The sequence below is a fragment of the Ailuropoda melanoleuca genome, chromosome 5 (assembly GCF_002007445.2).
Source record: "Ailuropoda melanoleuca isolate Jingjing chromosome 5, ASM200744v2, whole genome shotgun sequence".
NCBI classification, from domain to species: domain Eukaryota; kingdom Metazoa; phylum Chordata; class Mammalia; order Carnivora; family Ursidae; genus Ailuropoda; species Ailuropoda melanoleuca.
The window spans coordinates 4,351,521-4,378,284 of NC_048222.1; positions in this window are offsets into that span (position 1 = coordinate 4,351,521).

Consider the following 26,764-nt stretch of genomic DNA (forward strand, 5'->3'; position numbering starts at 1 on the left):
AGAATAGATACAAGCATATTTCACCGTTGATCACTATCCTATTTAACCATTAAATCAACAAAAACTAATTATAGCTAAAATTATCAAAATTTTCTGTATATCAAGAAAAAATAAACCAGGATTCCCCAAGGTTGTTAGTAATCTAATTTATAGAATATTGAAAATTATATCTTCTTTGCTCAGTATTTTCCTATCACATACACTCTAACCAAATTTATGGATTTCTATACCAGGGCACTAGAAAGTTAAAAAAAATGTGTTTGAAATTTTGAATGATTTTAAAAGTAATTCTACCTGTTCTTTTTCCTGCCTTTTAAAAATCCTCCAAATTAAGCTTATTGATTTCTTTAAGTAAGATTTTTTGTTATCTCCTTCCTCTGTGACAAATTTCAGTTGAAAACTTCAATAAACTATGTCATAAAAATATTTTTTAGAACACTCTTGTAAAATGAAATTCAGATTTCACAATAAAAGCAGAAGGATCTTGTTTGCACCTATGCTGTTGTACTGGACACCTGCTCCTCGTTCAAAATCCTCTCCCCTTCACTTCATAACTTCAGCCTTTTTTGCTACAGCTGGTCTCACACAGACTCTCACTTAGACAAAACTTCATCTCAGGCCAGCACTGTATTTCTTCTGTTCCCTTCCCTGGGATTTCTCTAAGACGTGGTAGGAAATAACCAGCAACCATTCTGCATTCATGGATGGGCAATCTACAAGGTCAGGGATGTGAATGTCCACGGGGCCAACCTTGGCCAGTGGGGTAGAGAAGCTGATGGATCAATGTTCCCTTCTTTCATCCTCTGGGGTAGACTGTTCTGAGGGATATTAATAATGTTCCTCAGAAATCTCTGGGCAGTATCACAATTTTTCTCATCTATGAAGGACTGGGAAAAGGAAAGGGTGGGAAATGAAGCATTGCTGTCACAGTGTTTCTCAAAGTAGGATCCTTGAACAAGCAGCATCAGGATTGCCTGAGATCTTGTTACAAAGGCAAATTACTGTGCCCCACACAGGACCTATCAGATTCAGAAACTTCAAGTTGGTGTGGTCCAGCGATTTGTTTTAATAAGTCCTTCAGGTAATTCAGATGCACAGTAAAGTTTTCAAAGCACTGAGTTATATGGCACTCAACAGTATGGGGGCATTCTTAAAGAGGATTGTGAAGTTGAGTGGCTTTTGTTTTTGTGTTGGAATTCCCAAAAAAAGAAAATGATAAGCCAAGGTCAGTTAACTATCATCATGTTTCAAGAGCAGAGGAAGTCTAAAGTGGCGTTTATGGAGACCTTCCTCTTCTACAGACAAGGGGCTTTGTGCTAAAAAGAAGGTCTATCCTTTCATTACGAGAGTGAGAGATTTTGCAAACTAACTGAAAGCATCAACTCCAGAGAAAGAAACTTAAAAATCAGGGCTTTAATAAGAGAAGAATGTTACCCTGAAATCTGGAATGGCCATATTTAGGTGAATGAGTCTGCAAATCTTTTACACACACACACACACACACACACACACACACACACACACACACAGAGATATGTAGGTATAGATACAAGCCCACATGTATGTATGAATGCATGTACTTATGTATAGACAGATAAATAGATTCCGATCACAAAAATCGATTGCATAAATCATTTTAAAGTAGAGGGAAACCAATACAATTTATCCAGAAATGTTAGGAAGTAGGTGGTAAAAAACAAAACAAAACAAAAACAAAAAACAAAAAAACCAGGAAACTGCAGAGAGAATAACCACAAGAGTGTATCAAAACAAACAGGAAGTGCTTGCCATATGTAATTCCACTCGCTGTGGTTAGAGGCTGGGTGGTATCAAAGAGTTGGCTTCCCCCACTCCCCAGTTCAGGATAATCTGGGTGTGCAGCTTAGTTCAGAGACTTAGAAAAACTAAATGCTGTGTAATAAAGTGGATAGAAATTATCTCGCTCTCTTTTTTCCCTTGAGGATCCTCAGTGTGCCCAGGGTGAGCCCAAGCTCGACATCCTGAGGCACTGATGTCATCAACTTCCTGTGTAAGTTGGAGGTGTTACTTTTGTCAATCCATTACCCATAGAAGCATCTGTTCTAACTTCCATTGGGAAAAATAGAGGCATGGATTATATAAGAGAAAACTAGGCCTAGCACCCAGCAGAAATAAGTTGTTATTTTCCTGTTCTTCTAACATTTCCCAATCAAGTGTGTTGGCAAAGACCTGCCTAAAATGGGGACTCTCAGGAAAAAGCAGAATATGACCCTGAGAGCGCTATGCTGGCTAATGAGGTGACCCATTGCCATGTGTGCCTATCCAGCACGTGAAATGTGACTAACCCAAATTGAGATGTGTTAAAAGGGTAAAACGCATGTCAAATTTCAAAGGCTTAGTACAAATATAATGTTAAGTAACTTTATCTTTACCTAATTTTACATTGATTATATATTGGAATGATTCATGTTGGACATACTGAGTTAAAAAAAAATATCACTACATTTAAATTCATGTATTTCACTTGCAGTTTTTTTATATGGATGTTTGAAATTTTTAAATTATATCTGTGGCTCACAATGTATTTCCATTGTATAATACTCTGATGCAGGTGATTTCCAGATAGTTGGAAATTAAGCAAAATTACTTCTAAACAGTTTATGGTCAAGAAAGAAATCAGAAGAGATATTCAAAACATTTCAAACTGAATGAATTTGAAAATACAACATATCAAAAATTGTAGAGTGATAATAAAACAATGCTTCAAAGGAAACAGATAGCTATAAGTATGTTTACTAGGAAAGAAGAGAGATGTAAAAATGATTATCTCCGTTTCTACCTTAAGAAGGGAGAAATGATACCAATTTTAGGAGGAGATGGGAAAACTTCCCAACCCACTTTTGTGAGGTCTGATAACTATGAAAGAAAGCCTAACAATGACCATTCAGGCAAAGAAACAAATTCCAGTTTCAGATCAGAAACTCTCATGACAGAGATGCAAAATTCTATTAGGAATAACAGCAAATCAAATCCATAAAAACGAAATCCAATACATTAAAAAAAGAATGATATATCATGACCAATGAGATTAATTCCCAAAATGTATGGTTAGTTTAACATTAGATAAATAAATTCATGTAATTCATCATATGAACAGAGTAAAAGAGAAAAATCCTATGAATATCTCAATTGAGGCTGAATAAAGCCCTTGACACAATTCAACATCCATTAATAATAAAACCTCCCAGCAAACTAGAAAATTAGGGAAAATTCCTTAATATAATGAAGGATGTCTTTGAAAAACCTACAGCTAATTTCATAATGGTGAAGTATTGCAAGTGTTTTCCCAAATTTGGTAATAAGAAAGGATATTTACTCTTCGACCTAAGTAATGGAGAGAAATACTATATCCCTGGATCTGGAGACTCGATATTTTCAACATATCCTTTCTCCCCACATTTCTTGATAGATCCAGTGAAACCCTAATAAGAATTTCAGCATGGTTCTGGGAGAAATTGACAAACTAGTTCTAAAATTTACATCAAAATATAAACAGCTAAACAACCTAATACTAACTAATTACTAAATATAATAACTAAAACCATTTTAAAAGGACAAAATTGAAGGCTTTACCTACCTGATTTCAAAACTTATTGCAATGCTACAGTAATCATGACAGTGTGGTAATGGATTGAGGATAGACGACTTGATCAGTGTAACAGACCTACAGACCCAGTGGACATACAAAACTAAATGATGGCCATAACACCCATTCAATTTGGTGGAGATATCTTTTTAAAACATGGTGCTGGAACAACTAGATATTTTTATTTAAGATAAGAACCATGACCACTACATCACTTCATACACAAATCTGATTCAAGAAGGATCATTAACCTAACCATAAAACCTGGAACAATGAAGTCTCTAACAGGAAACATAGGAAAATATCTTCACAGTATTAGAGTAAGTAAATATTTTTATAAGATGCAACAAGTACAAAAATGCAAAGGACATAACAGAAAAAATATCAAGTTGGACTTTATCGAAATTAAAATTTTCTACTTACCAAAAGAAACTACAGACTAGGAAACGTAGTATGTGTGTGTCCAGAATTTTCTTCATTGTTTCTTTCAACAATAAGAAAACAAGGGACCTGTGGAAGGCAGAATAATGAACCCCCAAAAGATACCCACATCTTAATTCACATCTGTGAATATGTCCTTTTCCATGGCAAAAGCAATTTACAGGTATGATTAAATTAAGGATATGCAGGTAGGGAATTATTCTGGATTATCTGGGTGTGTCCAATGTAATTACAAGGTTTCTTGACATCAGAGATACTGTCAGTGCTGAGTTCATAAAGAAAGAAAGGAATGATTAGAGGAATATAACCTTTCTGGCTTTGAAAATGGAGGAAGGGGCCATGAGTCAAGGAATACCAGCAGCCTCCAGAAACTGGAAACAGCAAAGAAAGGGATTTTTCCCTAAATCCTCCAGGGAAGAATGCATCCTTGTGACACTTCAATTTTAGCCCAGCGACACCTGTGGCTGATGTTACGAGACAAAGAAACTGTGTTGTTGGTTGTAAGGCCCTAAGTTTGTGACACTTTGTTACAGCACCAATAGAAAACAACTACACAACCCAATCAAAAATGGAAAGAGTTGAACAGACACTTCACAAAAGATCAAGGAATGACTGATAAGAACCAACTAAGGTGCTAGATTCTGTTATTCTTTAGAAAAATGCAAACTAACCCCAGAACGAGGCACCCACTAGAATGAGCATTATTACAAAACAAAGGAGATGAAGCACAACACTGATGTTACAGATGGAATGTCTGGGATCTACCAAAACACAAATGTTGAAGCCCTAACCCTCAACATGATGGTGTTTGGAGGTGAAACCTTTGGGAAGTAATTAGGTCATAAGGGTGGATCCCTCAGGAATGGGATTTGTGCCCTTTTAAGAACAAACAAGAAACAATCTCTCCCCCCACTTCTCTGTCTAGTGAGGATACAGCAAGAAGGTGTCCGTCCTCTACCCAGGATGAGAGCTGTCACCAGAAGCGAAGTCAGCCAGCACCCTGAGCCTGGACCTCTCAGCTTCTAGAACCACGAGAAATAAATGTTTCTTGTTTAAGCTCCTGAGTCTATGGTGTTCTCTTGGCATCCTGAACTCACTAAGATAATGGGCAAAAAGATGTGGAACAACTGGTAATAGTACCAAGTGGCACCTTCCTATGTAGACCTGCTCAGCAGGGTTGTGATGATAAATGTTTACTCCATGGCCCCAGCAGTTCCATTTTCAGGTATTTACCCCCAAAATGCAAACATATGCCTACAAAAAGACTTGTGCAAGGACCTTCATACCCACCTTACTCATAATTCCTAAAAACTGGAAACCACAGTGCCTTCAATGAAAAAAACGGATAAACACATTGCCATATATTCCAAGAATAAATACTGCCTGACAATAAAATTGGGTAACAAATAAAACAATACAAAGAAATGTACAGTATACATCACAGCACGATACACATGACAGCACGAATGAATCTCAAATGCATCATGTTGAGTAAAAGAGGTCATACAATGGTGTGTGTATTTTTATTACGTTTACATTGTTATAAATCAGACTAATGACAATTTAAGAGAAATTAAGCTCCCAATTTAGTGTGATAGAAATCAGAATGTAGTTACCTTGAAGTTGGGGAGAACTGATGAAAACGAGACTTTAGGTAGCTTTGTAGGGTTCTAGTAACAACAGTCATATCTTGTTTAGAGTGTGGTTTCACTTGTGTATGAAATGGTCAACACTTCTTCAACTGTCCACTTAAGACCTGCACATTCAATTTTATGTGAGTTATACTTCAATGGTCCAGTCTTGCACAGGTAAAGCTGGACAACACGTTGCCTCACTCTTCTGCTGCGTCCCTCTTGCTCCCTGCCCTGTGGCACCTCCGAAATGGCAAGGTGGAATTCTATGAAACTTGCTCTGCTCGCAGCATGCACAGCTCAGGAATGGGAGGGTGGGAATGCCCATTTGAGCACCATTGTCCAGTGAGGGAAGGGTTTCACTCTCCAGGCACAGAGAGCTAAGACCCATTCTGTCAGTGTCCTCAGAAGCTTTTGCTGGGGTTAAGGGACGAATGCAAAGACTCCCCCAAGTGGTGGTGTCTTCTCTGCTGGCTCTTCTATCCCACTCTCTGTACACCTGTGTCCTTAGAACACATTCCCACGTTAACTACCTGAATATAAAGATCTCCTGCTCTGCTTGGGGAGAGGCCAGACTAAGTTTTCCCTCTCTCTAGTCATACATTTTTTTCTTAATGTTGACTCCTCTGTAGCTATGATATTTTTGATAAAGTGGTTGCCATTATAGTATAATATTTATGTATACTATTTGTATTAAAGTGTGTGTATGTCTTTCACATACAAATATAAAATGTAAACAACCATACTCAGAAATCACTAACAGTTTTTTTAAAGGTCAAATTTCATTCAGTATGCTTTGTATCTTAGCTTGTTAGAGTAACAGCAGAAATGTTTGTTTTGTTCAATAACATTCCTTTGATACTGACAAATATCTCATATCCCATTATATTGTTTAGGTCCTGAAAGGTGCTACTTTCCCTGAGTACTCTTTTCTTATTAACATATTAAAATCAATGGTACAGTTCATATCTTCCGATACCTAAGCTATATATCTAAATATCAGTTTAAAACTCAAGGGTTTTGAAGTTGAAAGCCTTTGCATGCTAAGCACATTCCAAATAATGAATTTACACAACACATCACAAAACTGTATAAGACATATCACACAACTTTACAAAAGCACATTCAAATAATACACGATTCCCGCAGGTCAGGCTGGTATGACGACAATTTTGTGAGGTAGCTCAGGCCACTCCCATTTTTGCCTCTTTATGAACCTTTATTTCCCTGAAGATGCAGCCCCTCCCCATTGAACGCAAGTCTCATTGAAAGAAGACAGATTTTGGAGTGTGAGAAAGAGGACGGGTTCTCTGCTCACTACCTGTCAGGTAGGGATCTGTTGAGTAAATCTCTTAACTAGTCTGTACTTTAGTTCCTCATCCCCCAAATGTCCTCGTAACATTTCTGGTCCGTCGTGCTCTTCCAGAACCTTGCCCCTCCCTATGATGAGGTGAACCTCACACCTTCCCCTTCCCCTGCTTGAACGTGGGCAGGTTTCTGACTTTTCCAGTCAACCGAGCATGGCATAAATCACACTACGTGGCTACGTGGCTTCCACGGCATGGTTAGAAAAGGCAATACCGCTTCCTCTTGGCTCGCTCTCTTTCTCTTGGGATGTTTGCCCTTGGAATCCAGCCACCAGGTAGATAGGAAGCCAAGACTAGTTCACTTAGAGAGGTCAAATAAAGAGGCCTACAGGGAGAGGAATCCAGGTCCCTGGCGCATAATCATCAGCCAGACACGGAACGACTAAACCTTCAGATGATTGCAGTTCCAGCCTTGCAGCCTTCCACCGAGGTCTCAGAACACATCATGGAGCACAGGCAGTTTTGTCTGCTCTAACCTGTCTGAAAGCCGGAACCACACAATCCATGAGCAGAAGAAATAGTTACCCCGTGCCTCTGTGTTTGGGGATGATGTGTTATGTGCCCACGGGAACTGGGAGAGATATTGGTACACATTAGTACTAAGGGGTCTGCCATTACAAAACCTAAAAATGTGGCAGTGGTGTTGGGTGGGACCAAGGGGCAGCCTCAAGTTGGAAGAGCCTTGGAGACTCTGTCCTGAGTTTTCCTACTCACAGCCCAGAATTCTAATCAAGGACTCACAATGGTCTGTGGTTGTGATCATGTCTTGAAGTGCTTCCTGATTTGATGGAAAATGGAAGTCTGGGCAGAACGTACTGGTGACTGGGAAAACAGCATCCTCACTGACAGCATTAGGGCCAGATGCCCACTTTAGTATAATCTCCATTCTGCTATTCCGTGATAGGTCTACTTTTCGTACAGAGCTGTAGGATTTAACAAAGACAGGAGAAACTATATTAATGCTCTAAACTAATCCTCATTTTGGAAAAAAATGAACATGATATTTTTGAAGGCCTTCTCAAATGATAAGAGATGAATGTGCTTTTACCACTTTCCAAATATTTTCATCTCCCTAAAGTATTTTTTGTTCTCTTATCCTCTAAACAAATTTACTTCCACCCCACGGTTTATAGGAAGAAAATAGTTGTCAGGAATACAATATAATTTATCAGCGTTACCATTTTGTAGCAGTTTTAAATATTTCATTGTTCTTTTTATGTGGGTAGTAGCTCAGCTCGACTGTTCCATCTTTACAAGTTGAAGAAGCAGAGGATAGATACAAATTCCCGCGAGATTCCCAGGTCCCGGATCCTATCCTGGGGAAGGCTGGCTAAAAGGAACACTGCTGTGATGTTCACAATAACTCAAGTTTGTGAGCTCTGTCCTTCCTTTACTGCTCTCTTTTGTTTTGATTTTTCTCTCCCATCTTCTTCTCTGCCCCTGAAGTAAGAAGGCAATTGTCACACTGTGTACAGGTAAAGATAAAACGGTTTAAGGAGCACCCGAATGATGCCTCCCGTCTTTCAAATAAACACACCAACAAGAGCCCAAGGAGATTTATCTTGGCACTTTGCAAAACCTTTTTGGTTCACTTATTTGTTTTTATTATGCCCACCCCACCCTCTCAACCTCTTCGTTATACTCTGTCGCTGCTGGTTCCTGTTTATCATTTATTTAAGAGGTACGTTTTCATCCATTCACGAAAAGGTGACACCACATCCATTTCGAGTGACAGTTACCAAATAGGCTAGTCTAGCCTGATTAAGTGCACAGGGAGTTTCTTTTCTTTTTCCTTAAAAAATAATTATTCACAAAGACTAGGGGGTAGGGGAGCATGGAAACATATTAGTCTTTTACTGGTAATAGTTAAAATTTAGTTAACTTTCAAGACCTTACTAATTGGGAAAACTACATTTCTGAAAATATGTGCTTATTTGTCTGAAAAGTGAGAATTGCATTTACCAAGGTAATCATTCAGTAAGCAAAGGAGGGTTATAATCTCACCCTTAAATAAAACATAAACAGATTCTTGGCCATGCTAAGCCTAATGATCTATGAATCAATCAAGTAAAGATTCAGAATTACACAGGGTACAGATTTTGGCAAACGTGCGTTCTCATTCCAGTAGACCTGAAGAGTAGAGTAGCCGTGATGGCTTATGCCCCTCAAAAGTGGAAAACTAGGCCTTCCTCCTCATATGGAATTACATTCATTAGTTAACAATGCTAAGAAAGCAAAATTAAAAGACAGCCTGACTTTCTGTGCTTTTAACGGTTGAGCTTTTGTTTTTCTTTTACATCAAGATGAAAAGAGTTGAGGACCTCAGATGAAGAATGGGTGCCTCATGTTGAAGACAGATGGTTCTACCTGGTTGGTTTCCTCTGCACCGAGAGCAACATAACTTGGGCAAAAGCAACTCTGTGGGGCCGTTAGCTTCCTCGGCTCTCCTTCATGACTGAATCATGAAAATTCACATCACTGGATATACTGCCTCATTGCTCAAAGACATTACTATATTTGTTTGAATTGTTTGCTTTTGTCTTTCCATCTTTAATTGCTGACTGTCTTCAACGGGCAGTCCAAAGATCTCCCTCGCCATCACTCTAAGTCCGAAGACACATGGAGCCATACTCAGGCTAAAGGAGTTAGGCTTGTCTTCAAACACCAGAAAAGGAAAGAGTGAAATTGGAATTCACGATTGGCATTCTTGCTTATGTAGCTCCCATCCTGGTGTTGTGTGGGGCTGTGTGCAGCACAGTGCCCTTGACAGCCAAGGTCTCTGAACAGAGTCTGGTGGCAGTCCAGACTTGGCCGTCCACACTCACAGGTTGCCTATTATCTTGCAAACATGGCGCTGTGGTGGGTAGCTGAGCTCTGAGTGGTACCAGCTTCAGCCACACCCTCCAAGCTCATTAGGCCTTCTCCAGAAAGTGCCAGAACCTGCTAGAAAAACCAGTGAGCTCTTCTCTGAGGCAGTCATTGTTTTTTCTCGCGCCCGATGTCAGTCATGGCCCCTCCAACCCAAACACCAAATCTCAGAGTCACTTTTGAAGTTTCCACCCAGAAGGTCCCCTGAATCCAAGGAAAAATTACCTTATGCGTGACAAGAGTTTTGCTAACTAAAGATAAGAATTATAACATTGGCTAGTGGAGTTTTTGTTTCATTATTTTATTTTATTTGTCAAAAGCCTCTATATGTGATATAGATATATGCTTTTCTTCTTATAAATTCCAGATTCACAAACTTAAAAAAAAATCTATGTATGAAATAGGGAATGTAACTACATATATAGTGTGAATGAATATAAAAGTAAATAACTAGAAAAACGGAAAAAATACACTAAATGTTAGTAGCAAGCACTTATCAGTTGAGATATGGTACCACTAATCCTCATTACTATTCTCAGAAATGAACATGTATTATTTTTATTATTAAAGAAAAATTCCAACAATTTGGATATTAACACACAAGAGAAGAGATGTGGTTTTTCTTCATTTTTCTGAAAGCAGAACTAATATACATTTCAAAAATAGGAAATTGTGTGGTCTAAAACACAGAACCATAGGATTCTAGTATAACTTTTTAAGGAGGCTATCTCTGAAAATACATGAAAATTTTTATTTTAATGAAAAAAAAAACCCAGTAGTTGCTCTCCATGCATTTCTTCTCAAGTATTCTTAGCTTGTATTTACCCTTGATTTAAATATATCACCCTTAATCTATGTCAACTTTTTAAATTCATAAACTTAAATTTTAAAAAATTTAACAAAGACTTACAAGCTGAAAATTCAGATGGCAACATGTTGATGCTAAAAGCCCTGGGTGATGGATGTTCTCTGGGTTTAAAAATATCACTCACTCATGGATTATTTCTTATAAATTGAGTGGGCAGACTGTGTGGTGCCACTTTACCCAAGTGACCCAAAGGAGCATCAGCAATAGTGAAATAAAACTTAGATTCCACTTGAAGGGAGGCAATGAAAAAAATATACATGATCCTCCATGTGGCTTTTTCTACTGAAAAAAAAAAAAAACAAAACCAAACATATATATAGAGAGAGAGCGCGCACACGCGCACGCGAGAGAGAGTCAACTGTGAGAAAAGAGTCAAAGAGGGCCAGACTATGGGACAATCAACACTAAAATTGCCCTGAACTCTTCAAAAAATTCATGTCATGGTTCAACACTGTGGAAAAAACTTGGCATAATCAAATTAATTTTAATGATCACATGTGTTTTAATTGTATTGTGGTCATGTAGGAAAATGTTTTCACTCTCAGGAAACACATGAGAAAGTACTGAGAGGTGAAATGTCACGTCTGCAAATCACTTCCAAATGGTGGCCAAAGCCATGAACAACAGAAAGTATTAAAACATACAGACAGAAGGAAAGCAATAATGGAAAAAATATTAATCATGACTGAAAATAGCAAAGGGTAATGAATGTTCTTTGTGCTATATTTCAACTTCTCATCCAGTCGTTGCTGAGTGATATCTCTTACTCAGAGCCGAAAGATTCGAAAACAAATGAACTGAAGCCAGCTCAGAGAGACTTCCTTCCTCCCGGGGCTTCTTAGGGAGCCACGTGTGTGCAATTCATTCATAGCCAGGTGTCTATTAATGGCTTCAGATAGTTTAGATGGTAAGTACAGAATAGATACAGCAGGGAGACATCTGGGAGTGAAATGTGTGGCATATGTGACTGTAAAAGTAAGAATATAGATGCGCACGGGTGTATAAGAGAGAGACCGTATATGCATATATCAGTATATGTTTATAGTGGTAGTAAATTTAGAAAGAGCTACTTATAATTAAGAGCATGCTGAATAGTTTTAGATCCTCTCTAACAGCACACACCTTCTTACTCAGACATGCTTTCCGAAGATAGGAGAATGATAGGAAGATCGATAGCACTCTAGTTGATTATAAGAGTCTGGAAAGATTAGGTTGAACATTTTCGCAGACTAAATAACAATATAACAAATCGAAACTGTTGAGGTCAAATAAAAGACAACCTTTGTGGCTAATATTGAGATCAGTCCTCAGGCGCCGCACAGATACAGCAAACACAGATGTTCGCTGGCATGTCCCACCTCCGAAGCCACTGGAAGCTATCATTCTCTTTATCTTAAACCCTCTCAAAAACCAGCAAAAGAAAAGGTTCTTTTATTTTCCACCGAACTTCCTGTTTCAATTTATTTTATAAGAAAAACCTTGATATTACAAAGTACTGGCACAGAAATTAAAATCAACTTGAAATTTCTTTGGATAAAGAAAGAATCATTGCCTTGGCCATCTGTTAAATATATTCGAATAGGTCTGGCAGAATATTGCATCTGCCCCTGTATCTCCTTATAGCTTTATCATCTTTAAAGGTCAATTGTGATGGTGTTTATTAAAGAAAAGGACAAGGGAATTTGCTTCACCTTTAAATCTTTCACATACTTTGCCTTAAGCTATCTCCTCAAGACATAGAACCCATTAAAGCAAATCTGGCCACATTTGTGGATTGCAAAACATGCACATTTTCCCTTCATTACGGAAGGATTTGTTTCCTTTTGAATTACTACAGGTTAAAGTGGGAGCATAATTGAAAACTGAGAAAAAAAAATGGTTAACTTCATATACCTTGAGTCTGTTTAAATCATTACCCATCACTAATGGACTTCTTATATCATCAGTTAGCTAAAATAAATGCTTCAAACTTTTGCAAATATTAAATATCACTCAGTCGAGTTCAGTAACAGAGAGTGAGATCATCAGTTAATTTTTTTTGCTGACATTTCATTTTTTATTTAAAAAAAAGAAAATTCATCCTAATTAATGTTATCCTTCAAAGTAGAGGAGTGAGTTGTTGCAGTTTATCAAGCACCTTTTATGTCGCAGGCCTAATACTGGATGCTTTCCTAAGGAAAAACATGAACATTTAGGTAAGTATTTTGTCTGGTACAAGCAATTTCTGGAAATTATTATTATTTGTTTTTCTTTTGGAAATGAGGTAGATACGTTGGCAATGGAGACTGAGCAGCAATGCCCAGAGACGTGGGCAAACATCCAGGAGAAAGTGGCATAGCTAGAGTGAAAAACAGAGAGACGTCCAAAAGTCAAGAATGCCAACTGGGTCAAATGCTATGGAGAGGATAAGATAATCCTGGCATCACGCCATTGGACTTACTGTCATAAATGTCACAGGTGGCCAGTGTGGAAGAATGTGAGGATGAGAGCCAGGCAAGAGTGGCTTGCAGAATGAGGACCAGGAGACAGAGTTTCTTTCAATATTGAGAACTTGCTATCCTTCCGAACCACCTGACAATGAAACGAATGACATAGGAGACAATGTGCTTCCTACCAGAGGAAATGCTCAAGGCAACCTTAGAGGTTCCATAGTGTGATGGCACGGATTTAAGCACCAGTTGGGAGGTGAGGAAGAAGAAGGTGCTGTATTCAACATCTGAACTCCTTGGGGACACAGCCGCTTTATGCGACCTAGGGAAGACTTTAGTTTATATTTCTGTCCATTTCCATACAGACTTGTTTTCTAAATACCAAATTAGCAGTTAGAGCTTAAAAATGAGATATACAGAATCTGAGAACCTCCTGTGAGATTAAGCAAACAAAATTCTTAGGCAATCAGAAGGCAAAAAGTCATAAGAAATATCTGCAAAATCATAACAGAAACATAATCCCCTCAAAAATTTTGGGAAAACTGAAATTTCAATTGACAAGAGATATCCTTCCAAACAGAAGTAGCAATACCTTCAATCTAAAGTAAGTAGGATGAAGGTACAGGGACAAAACACACTGACAGAGAAAGCAGGAAAGAGCTTTGGCTTGAAGAAATTATGGAGTTACAAAATTAAACATATGTTGACATAACCAAAAGATGGTCTATAACTGCTCAAAGTTGGATAGCACAATATCACATCTCACAACGGGAGAGATTCTGTCTGAAAACAAGGTACTTGGAATCCTTTTGCCAAGGCTCCCATATCAAAGATGGCGCCTATTGCTAATAGGCATATGATTATTACAGGATTAACTCAACAAATATTTATGACTATCTACTATGCCCATGACATTGTTCTGGGTCCTAGGAAAATAGTGAAAAAACAGACAAAATTCCCTGACGTAATGGAGATAGTATTCTAATGCAAGAGTTCAACAATGCCAGGATTATTCAGTAAAGTGTGTGGTTAGATAGAGAATGATATGCCCCAAGGAGATGAAGTAAAAGGAAACAGGGGTATGAAGTGTCAGGGGACAAGACCAACCATTCTGTCCTTGTAAATAATTCAAGTGACAAGAAATGCCATGTAAAGGGGCGGGATGAACACCATTAGCCTACTGGACTTTCTAATAGTCCTTCTGCAAATGTCCCCAGTTAGAAATATAATAAATTTCCTGAGGATGTGCCCATTATGGAAGCTTGGCCTTGAGTCTCCTCTTCCGTTCCATACATCCAACCACATCTATACTCCAAATACCTTTCCATATCAAAATTTTGAATCTACTGATGACAGAGATGTGTATGAGAAGCCAAAACATAATGAAAATGTTTCTTAGTGAACATATGTTTGAAACAAAGAGATCTGTGTGAATTAAGTATTTACTATACAGCCTGAGTCTATCAGACTAAGATGGCCAGGTATATTCATTTCACAATAGAAATGATCTTGTCAGTGGCACCCAGAGTAAGATTAATCTTCATTTAGGTTTTCTATATCTAAGACAGTCCTCAGATGTGCCCTACCATCCATTTATTTTGAGAATTTTTTTCCATGCTTCCGTTAGGCTGACCATCTTGTTTTAATGATCAGTTCCCTTGTTTACACATGGTACTGACTTTACTAGAGTTACTGTGATGCATCCTTGGTCCAGGGCACTTGGCTCCAACAGATTGTGCTTTGCTTTTCCATTTTAACTGAGGGTAAATTATTTTCTGTTTTCTAAATTCTTGAGGGAACAGGATGATCTTCACATAGAGTTGAAGCTAGTAATCAGTTCTCTGTGGTCCTTAGGAAGTTCTTCCCATGGTGTCCATATGATGCATTCTCCTATGCATAGATTTTGGAAGCCCGTTCTTCTAGCGTCCTCTTAAGAATTAATACTGTGAGCTCTGAAAGTCATGCTGGTGGTCGACTGCCACCTTAATCCCAGATGAGCAAAATCATTTCACATTGAACCCTTGCAAATTAAGGCTGCCGTATTTCTGCCAGAAATTGTTTTGCCCCAAACATGGGTATGACTAGACCTTTAATTTATCCAAACACAGCTTCCTCTGAGCTATCAATAAGACCACTTTAAAGGTGGGTGGGGAAATAGCACAAGTAAAATATAGAGAATAGTTACAACTGCTGGGACCTGTTCAACTAGGGGAAGAGGCAACCATCTAGCTACCACGTCAAGCCTACCTCTCTTCTTTCCTGCCTGAAATGACTGATAGGAGACTAACCATTTTCCTCAATTACTCACCCCAAAACAAAACTTTAGAGAAGGCCTTCAAATAGAAACACATGTATATTTCCAAATGTCTGCCCTCTTCCTTCTTAAATTACACCTCACACCTGATGCGGATGCTTTGATAGATTTTGTTCTATGCTAAACCCTGTGTGGCTTCTTTTTCCAATTTTCCTCTAAGGTGAGGTTTTAAAAGTTCAGGTCATCAGGGTTTTCATACCCTACACTTCGTTCCAATTCTACCACATCATTCTTCAGAACAGAGTATTTAAATGTAAATTTATTTTTCAGCTTGCCTTGTCACTTTCTTATAGTTGGTAGGCTACCAGGTTGCTCTCACCCTAAGTGTGGCTTAGGGTCAATCTTATGCTACCAAGAAATCTATCCCTTAGTTGTGACCATCCCCATCTCTCACTGTCCAAAGATTCCAATCCATGGCTCTGGGACTGAAGTTTATTTAAGCGGAGTTAAAAGTTATCAGGAAAACCCCAGACAACTGAAATGTCCATATGTTTCAAGAACCAGTATCCAAAATGCATGTGTTGTATGCCCACAATACAGAATATAATTTAATCTTTCTTTAAAAGGCAAGAGAGGAAAATATTTTAATATCATTATAATTTACTGGTGGAAAAATCATGATTCCCTGAAATGTTACATAATGTTTTGTGTAAAATGGGGAAATTTACCAGAATGGTACTGTAGTAATTTGGAGTCCACATACTCATAGATTCTTCTAACTCTAATTTGTCCTTTCCTGGTAGTCAGTGAGATTCTAATGCTTTGTTTGACAACTGAGAGGTGATTTCTTTTCAGTAAATTAAATCAATTTCCATTTGTTCTTGGTCTAGGAAATTTTATTTTCTCTTGTCTTTATTCAATTTTCCATTCATTCTTCTCAGAGCATAAATCAATGCCTTCCTTTGATTTCATGGCAGGTATTCCTTAGTAGAGCATGAAAAAAAATCATTATATTAAACATCATTCCAAGCTTTGAAGCTAGAGTGGTGCAAAATAATCAATATCAAGACATTTCTAACTCTATGGGAAATACCAAAAGCTTAATATTCAAGGAGATGAATACTTTAGGAACAATAATTAGAAGTCCTTGATCAAGTTTACCTTTACCTGTGACATAGACAGCACAGTATTACAGAGCAGGTACAGCAGAAACAAAGAAGAAAAACTCTTGGAAGAACATAAGTCAGAGTGATGATTTTATTAAGATTCTATTCTTTTCCTGTGCAAGTCTACCTGTCTTGGTTTAGATTTGGAATTAAAACTGCATTAGTTTACTAGGCTGTCATAATAAAGTACCAGATGGGGTGATTTAAACACCACAAATGTGTTTTCTCACAACTCTGGAGGCTAGAAGTCCAAGATCAAAGTGTAGGAGGGATTGGTTTCTTCTGAGGCCTCTCTCCTTGGGTTGTAGATGGCCCTTTTCTCCTTCCTATGTCTTCTTCTGTCTTTGTATTTGTGTTCCAAATCTCTTTTTATGAGAACATCAGTCAGACTGGATTTAGGCTCAACCTGGGGACCTCATTTCATCTTAATTACCACTGTAAATATTCTATCTCCAAATACAGTCACATTCTGAGATAATGCGGGTTAGGACTTCAACGTATGAATCCGGACAGGGGAAAGTGGGCACAATTCTGCCCATAACAGGTACAACGATCCCTACAGAACACTCTGTGTGGCCTGGAAGAAATCATGGAGACATTCTGCCAGGACACCAAGCACTGAGATGAAAGTCAGATTCACTTTGTGCACTTGCCTTGATGACGGGTCAATATAGAGAAAACAGGACTGCATACTTGTGGCCATATGTATCAAAATACTGGTGGATAAATGAAAACTTTAGCTTCAAACTTTCCCCCTTATGTAATATATCAGGTAGTTTAATCCCCCCCACCCCCTTCTCTCTCACATACTCACACTCACCTGTTAACATCTACAACTATTTGCATGGTCTTCATGAACACCCATATTTGAAGTTGGTGTGACTATTGAAAAGAAGGATTTATTTTGACCAATGAGGTCAATATCATATCAATTCCAAGTATTTTCTTTTTTTTAAAAAAATTTATTATGTTATGTTAGTCACCATACGGTACATCTTTCGTTTTTGATGTAGTGTTCCTATCATTGTTTAATTAATAATTTTATCCTCATGTTGCATAAACATTTTCACCCTTCTAAAAATTAGTCACCTGATGCAAAAACAATGGATTAAAAAGTCAAAAATTTGCTTAAAATGATTATTTAGCATCAAACAATAGAGCTCACAATGAAGTGGATTTTTTAAATAAGAATTCATTTACACCAGTCGATATGTTTATGTAGTACTGGAAGAAACTAGGGTAATGACTTCATGTCAGAGCCTTATGTCTGTATTACGAATTTTTATGTGTAATCCAGGTGACAAGCGGTATGATGAGTGGAACCAAGAGCTAAAATGTTTGGACGTGTATTTCAGTAATTTGAAAGCCACTTTAAAAGTCCTCTCAAATAAATTTATAATTGCAGTTTTTAACTGAGATCCTCTTAGAACATGAGCCCTGAAGTGCACTGAGTGCAGTGAAATCATTGGAAAGTGTAACAATACAGTGAGTAAATGCTAAATTCCAATCTAGTCAGGTTAAAAGGGTATTGTGTTTGTATAATATCAAAGAACCATACATTTAAGAAAATCCAGTGAGCATTTAACTGATGTTCAATAATTTAATTGATTGTTGTTCCCATTTGCAACAGACTTGTCAACATGTAGCATTATACAAAAATATAGATGACTGATAGTTTCACTTCTTATTGGCAATTTCAGGTACCCTCTAAACTCATCATTTATTGGTTTTCAATTTACTTGTGCAGTTGCCCTTGATTTCCTTAGTAAAAAATGGAGAGAAACACAAACTAAGGTCTAGGGAAATCTCTAGGTGATTGATTCTATGGCTTTACCAAAACATGAAAGCCAAGGACAATTAATTATGGCTTAATTAATTTCCATCATGGAGGGAATTCTTTATATAGTTGCTGATATTAAAAAAAACCACAGCAATCAAAAATTTTCTTGTGAAGCACGCTTTTAAGATGCCAGAATATTTTAAAAGAAAGATATTTTCAATAGAACTCTTATTTAGATGAAGGACAGTGTCAAACTTTAAAGAACAGAAAGTAAATAGAGTAAACCAAATGGTGCTAAGCTTTCACAGCTCAATTATTAGGCCTGCTTGAATGAAATAAACATGTCAGATCAAGACATTTGTTTTATCCCAATTTATGTAGATGAGCACCTGGTAAACTAATAACAGTTTAACAGCACAGATTCTCACAACTATTTCATTTAAAGGCTTTTTAAAAATGTTATTTTTCAATATTATGTTAAAATCATATAGACACAGATATATATCTTTAAAAGATATGTGTGTGTGTGTGTGTGTGTGTGTGTGTGTGTGTGTGTATTTTTATATATAGGGGTGCCTGGGTGGTTCAGTCCGTTGATTGGCTCAGGTCGTGATCTCAAGGTCCTGAGATCAAGGCCCATGACAGGTTCCACGCTGAATGTGGAGCCTGCTTGAGATTCTCCGTCTGCCCTTCCCTACCGCTGGTACTCTCATTCTCTCTCTCAAAAAAAAAAAAAAAATACATATATATACACACATATATGTATATGTATATATACACACACACAGAGATACATCCTCATGTATATGATTACATACATGAGGAAGTATCAGTACATATAAAATATATAAGATTTATATAAATGAATACATCTGTATATGTACATATACGTGCCTTCACACTCTTCAGTAATTTTATAGTCTTTGCACGTGTAATAAATCACAAATAACTGATCTTACATAAAATGTAAATAATCATATAACCTCTCCTTTTAAGTGGACTGTTTTTCCAAAAATATGGTATTTGCTGAGAATGTATATTTCCTATAACCATAGCAGCATCCAGGATATTGTTGTATACATATTAGATATATACAATATATGCCTCTTTATATAATTTAATTGAACAGATGAACATATGTATTTTGTAAAATGCAGAGGACATGATATTGTGGGTTTTTCCCCTTATATTCTGCCTTTAGAAAGAAAAAAACCTTGAGGGGCACCTGGGTGGCTTGGTCTATCAAGTGTCTGCCTTGAGGACAGGTCATGATCTCGGGGTCCACGATCAGGAGTCTGCTTCTCTCTCTCCCTCTGCCCCTCCTCTACACTTGTGTTCTCTCTCACACACACAAATAAATAATTACATAAATAAAATCTTTTAAAAAAAGAAAAAAAAAACCTTGAATAAGGACCAAAAAAAAAAAAACCCCCACAAAAACAAAGCAAACAAATAAGAAATGGCTTTTATCTTTTCTTTTACATAAATGGATGGTGTTTACTTAAGTTATTTTGATAGTTTTTAGTAGAAGTAAAGACTCACTGAGGTCTATACTCATCCTTTTTTCAGCTTTATCATAAAAAAAAGAGTTAAAACATGGAGTAGTATGTAATTATTTAACAAAATGTGTAAGAAGTTGTTCAAGGCATCTTTAAAAACTAAACAAAATTTGGAGAGAAAATCAAGCAATTATATAATATATAATACAAAGTGTTCTATTAAAAAATGAGAGAGTTGTGGCATATAACAAATGAGCTATGAATTTGCCAGAAAATAGACATTATGGGGGTTTTCATTTACAACTGTTATGCTAACAAATGATATTCTATTATTTCTATCTCTGTATCACATTCATTTTCTTCTCTTTTTTTTTTAAGATTTTGTTTATTTATTTGACAGAGAGAGAGAGAGACAGCCAGCGAGAGACGGAACACAGGCAGGGGGAGTGGGAGAGGAAGAAGCAGTCTCCCAGCAAAGGAGCCTGATGTGGGGCTTGATCCCAGGACTCCAGGATCATGCCCTGAGCTGAAGGCAGACGCTCAGCGACTGAGCCACCCAGGCGCCCCTCTGTATCACATTCAAATAACACAGTGCAACAGTTTAAAAAAGTAACTTCAAAATAAAGAGAACTCTTGAATTTTTTAAAAAAGATTTTATTTACTTATTTGAGAGAGAGAAATTGATGGACAGAGAACAAGCAAGGGGAGGGCAGAGGAAGAAGCAGACTCCCCACTTAGCAGAAAGCCTGATGTGGGGCTCGATTCCAGTATCCTGGGATCATGACCTGAGCCAAAGGCAGACGCTTAACTGACTGAGCCACCCAGGAGCCCCTAAAACTCTTAAATTTCTTGAACAATATCAAAGGGAAGTTATAGAGCCTGGCAATATCTAAAGTGTCTTTTCCATCTCTTCTATTTCCCTCACAAATCACACCTGCCTTTCCATTGTCAGTACCACTCACCTATTCATTGGCTAGAAGTGCACCCTGCCTTGCAGGAGCTGCCCTAGAAATTGAAATTCTTACTCTTCCCTACAGACTTCCCCAAATCATCTACCCATGCACATAAATGAGTCCTTTTCTTCCTACCTTTCTTCTTCTCTACTCAAGACAGGGTCAAGGAATGGGAATGAGAGTTTGTGGCTTACAAACAAGAAGGGAAAGGAGACCCAAGAATGTGGAGCATGAATAGGAATCCAATGAACACATTTGCCTTTGCTGGAGGTCTGTCTTTAAAAACGAAACAACAACGAAAACTCTAGATCTCTTTTGAGAACCTGGTTCAAGAAATTCCTTATTGGCAACACCACTTATCTTCGGATAACCAACTAATTAAGGAGAAGAAACCAATCAGTCTTCAATTTCTTTACTATGATGTATTTCTTCAGGGTCCAAGCATCAGTTTTACTTATACATCTAGTTGATTTATTTTGTCAAGGAACTTCTCAAAACAAAGCATAGGAGACCAGTCACACTTCAGAATGAGGTTTTTTGTTTGTTTTAATCTGATAAACAGCCCTGAACATCTGTTTAGTTGAACTGCATTAACCATCTTAGATAAGAAAGAACTGATTGTATCTTTATGTCTCTGAAAATGCATGAATTATGACTTGGGTGTGATATCTTTGTTCTAGGTGTATTTGAATTTTTAAAATTCTTTGCTTATATTCAATATTATTGGTGAGTATTTGAACGATTAGGATTATTATGCGATTGCATTATATTTTGAAATGTCAGGTCATGGTTTCAAAACCCTCTCCCATGTTGGTTGGCTATCTAAATGATTTTCTGACATTTTAGCTGTCCAAATACACAATGACGGGATTGTATGACCACCAATTTGAAACTACATCACAGGTTGCATATGAACAGAGGGATCACTTATCACTAACTCAATATCTGAATTCCAGAAGACGGCTAAAATTAACTAACATGTTCTTAACAGGTTCAAATTTTACTACTATTTCTTAAGAAAGAGAATCAAGAAGGTCATGTTATGGGAAACATTACTTTTTAAAATAAAGGACATGAAATTAGCATCCTATGTTTCCAAAAACCCCTGACTGTGAATGGATGTATGATCCCTGATTTCATAAATTGAGAAAGGGATTGATGCAATTCAGAGTTTGGCTTTCTACCATCAGTGGTGATAATCAGATGATATCTTAATTGTTTAGCAATCTTATGTACTTAGAATAAATAGCACAGCTTAAAGAGACAAGGGAATTGCTCAAAACTTCATTCCTTCCCTTTTCATTCCATCTCTTCTATTTTTTCCCTCCCTCTCACTCTCTCAAGTCAAAGCAGAATGTGCAGTAGGTCTTCAGATTTGTCCAATTAATTGAATATAAGAATGAATGGAGAATAATGTTTATTCTAAAATGGATGGGGAGAAAGACAAAACAGAAAGCTAACTTGGCCTGGTGATATAACATAGGTACTCTTCTTCTTTAAAGACAAATGGGTTAAAGATTAAGCAGCCGCAGATTATGGGTGAATGTGATGCTTAGATAAATTGTTCTGATTGAATTATTTACCTCCCTCTCCTTTCACAAGGTATATTATTCAGATTAGCACAGAGGTAGACACAAAGCAAAGCAGATCTCCTTTAGTTTTGGATACTATGTGAATTTATGGCCTGGCAAAGATTGTTCACAGCCGTGTGAGTAGTTGGAAAAGTTGCTGAAAGAAGATATACTGCAAACATAACAGGACAGAATGTTGGTAGGGTGTGACATTTGGGGCTACCTGTGATGAAAAGAGGGCTTCCTGCTCATGCCCTACTCTTGGCAAGAGAACCAGGAGCTGACTATTAAGCCCTATGTTTTCCATTTTGATAAGAATTTCAGACTCATTTAGAACCGATTCAAATGGAGTCCTGCCATTTTTAATAGCAGCGACATACTGAATCTGTAGCAAGAAACAACATATGAAACTCTTCTAAAAATTGGTGATTCCATATGAAGGAGAAGAAGAATTAAAGTCTGATATCTGAAATAATAGTTTTCTCTTCGATACTGCTCTTACTGCGTTAACAGCCATGATAATATGATCCCTACCTATATGGTCTTCATTATTTAAAAAGTCCATTGTTGCTAGGGTTGCTGGAATTTGGAAAGCACTAAAAAAGAGTAGAGAAAGGGATATCATTCAATACTGTCACTTCATAAATCATTAATCTCTATATTAGGATTACATCATGAAAGTCTGTCTGAAACTCTATTATTAAGTAGAAAATGTCCATATATGGCTTCCCCTCATCCATTCTTCTTTACTTTTCATGTGCATTTTGTCTTCCTCTACTGGACCCACAGACAACCAGTGGGTCTTGCATTGTTTCCTCATAATAAATAGTTAGCAGCAAGAGAAGAGAGAAGTTTACCCCATCTAGGTCTGGGAGGGAGAGCAATCTGAACAAATGAAGGATTTTCAGATAAAGTAGGGAGATTTCATACAATAACGTTATGTTGGCATAAGCTCTGGCTGGGCTGCAAGCAGGACAAATCAATAACACCAAAAATATTCTCCCTACAGGGCTAATTTACATTAATTTACAAAATTCAGATCCGATATAGTCCCTTCTTTCCAAACAGCTTGGACTTTCATCTCTGTTTCAACTTTACTTACCCCAAAAGCAAATCAAAACATTTGCCTTTAGGAAGCGAGAAACATACGTCGGTCTATAGCCTCTATGTGCGCTATTCGTGGATTCACGCTACCCAAGAACCTTAACATGCATATACAATTCAGTGCCCTTCCAGTCAATTTTATCCCCCAAAGCTTGTCATAATCAACAGAAATGAAACAAAGTAATTTTTCCTCTCGGGACACACCAATCAAGCTGGCAATATGGGTGATTTGGGCCATTCTCTTCAAGTGCAGAGAGTGCTCTGGTTTCGGCATTAGGCACTAATTCAGTTTGTTTGGCTGTTAGAGCTGATCCTCCAGGCATAAAGGATGTCTAGTCATCAGACAAACAGGATTACTCTATCTTGGACTTCTGCCACTGGAAACCATTAGTGGGGTGTGTGGTGGGCGGCAGGGAGAGTGGAGATACATTTGGGCAAATTCGGGTGACTATCCTTCAGAGAACTGTTTCAATGACATAGACTTAAATTTACTAATAGGCTTTGAAAGCTAGCCCTTCTCTTTGTCTCTTACCCGTTCTATACAATTTGGAATGAGTTGAATTGGAAGGGGCCCTACAGGTGTTCCGAGCAAACCCACCCCCCCCCACTCCCGGGGCGAAAGACTTCTCTACAAAATATTTATGGCAAATCACTGTCACAGACTCAAAGACAAAAATAAAACCAAAACTTATGTTGAGGGAAAACTTAAACATACTGTTTTTACCTCTTGGCGATAGTGTACCCACCAGAGCAATGAAAACCAATAAATCAAACCCCCGTTTCTTTTTGACAGACCTGGCAGATGATGGAAGACAACAATTACATTCTCTAAGTTCACTTCTTCTATGATTAACATGCACAGCTTTGTTATTTCCAAGCCTTCTGAGTGAGTCAAATAGCTTAACCTCACATATCTGTGGGGCAGACTGTACCTGGAAATCCGGTGTCCTGGAGAAATCCTCTCCAGCCTTGTGACTTACGAGGTCATTGAGGAGAGCCTGGTTGGGTTGGAACCATGCTCCCTGCTTTCAAAGTCAGGTGCTTTCACACTCCGACACGTTCTTTTTAGCACATATGGGCACCTTATTTAGGATGACTTCTTCCCTGAGCTGTATCAACCCAAAGATAAATTAATTTATCTGTGAGCAGCAGTGTTTCTAAAACAAAAGAAAACTGCTCTAAATCTAGAAATCGGTGAATGATGCGAGTGTTACAATCACCTGAGGCAGTTGCACTGCCCAGCACATCCCGTCCTCTCCCTGGTCCCTCAGTATGTTTTCACTTTTATTCTGATTCATCCTTGATAGCAGTTGCACTCTGAAGCCCTCTTCACTTGAAGTGATAATTATATGGTTTCCCAGACTTCAAATTGGAATCCATGCAGGGAGGTACCAAGCTATGGAGGTGTGGCATGTTTGGGGCTGGATGTGAATTTGTAGGCATAGCAGTGGTGAGGCCGTGTTGTCACATCGGCAAATTAAATAATTAAAGCTATTTCCCCCATGCATACACCCCACTCTCTTTACGGCTAATAATTATAACGATGCACTTGGATACAGGCAAGGATAGTATTAGATAATGCCTGAAATGTGAAGTGGCCTCATCAGACCCCCAAGGCGATGCATAATTGCCCCATTTCTGTGCATTATCAGATGGCAGACAATGTTACTGAATGTGATTACTTCAGTATTTTCATTTTTCATTGGGTAAAGACATTAAATTCCAGCTCCAGGAGAGAGCAGTCTCCAGCGGGTGGAGGTGTCCAGGCAAGGATGAGGCCGTGATGGGGGGAGACTTGGCACTTCCTTGGAAAGGGTGAGGCTTGCAAATAGGACATGGGCGTTTTTTCTTTCTCCTGACACCCAGGGAAGAAAAATTTCCAAGTCCACGTTTTCTAAGGAAAGCAAAAGCCTCTGTCCTCAGTTCACGGAAGACATTGCTGGAACCAAACCTTTGCTGATGGTTTGTAAAGCTGTCGCATTCATTTTGATGCAGAGAGCTGACTTCCGTCACTTCCTTCACAGGGCAGAAAACAGGAGGCATTTATGATAAGCCTACGTCACATGACCAACAGATGTTCTTGGGCCATAGTGCATTTTTGCTGTAGTCGCGGCTACGAGCAGCCACGTTGGATGTGTGGCCGGCGCTAGGATGGCAGAGTGTAAAAGACACCAGCCTGCGAGGGGACTAGCCGTGTCCTTCGCCATCTAGTCTCTCCTGGAGTAGGAACCAACTGTTCTATGAAGGACTGGTAACAGGTCACAGGCAACAAGCACTGAATTCCCCTGCCCCCCCCACCCTGACACGTCATAAAGATTTTATTTTGTTAAAGGTCATTACAATGGCATAGTTGGAGTTCAGTGTTGTGGAGGGTTTCTCTTTCTTCCTTCCTTCCTTTATTTTTCTTAAGTCACAGAATTACTTTTATGAAATTTCACTTGGGCTCACTGTCCCCAGGAGAAATGGCAGATTCCTTAACACAGTTTTTCCTAATCTAACTACCTGCTTACATCTGCTGTCCTGTCTCTTATCCTTTCTTCTGGCTCCTATGTGGCATGACCATCGCTGTCTTCTCTCAGGGATTCTGGAGGTTTGACTGGAGGCTTTCAAGACACTTCCCATCACCACTCTCTCCCTTTGCCCTCTTGGATTGGCCTTTCCCATCATAGGGCTTAATTGTCTATATTTCCACCCTGAAGGTAAGGGACAGTGTGTCTCATTCACCATTTCTCTCTTACCACCGGGCATTGATTATATAGGCAATCAAAGGTTGTTGAATAAATAGATCATGGGATATTATAAGATTTAATAACCATAATCATGACACATTAAAAGAAAATTTCATTGAGAGTTTAATGTCACATTTATTGGCAATAAGTTTTCAAAAGACTTAACTCATTCCCCTTGTATCAGGTACCCACATAGGAGAAATTTCTTCTAGAAAAAACTTTAGGACTGAAAAAACTGGTGTTTTTCTTTCCTTTCCTTTCCTTTCATTTTCTTCTTCTTTTTTTTCTTCTCTTCTCTTTTCTTTTCTCTCTCTCCCTCTCCTTCTCCCCTCCCTTCCCTCCTTTCTTCCTTCCTTCCTTCCTTCCTTCCTTCCTTCCTTCCTTCCTTCCTTCCTTCCCAGGCACTAGCTGAACTGTTCCTTTGTTTACACTGTCTGCTACAAAGCACAGACCCAAATTTGAGGCTGGATTTTGTCCAC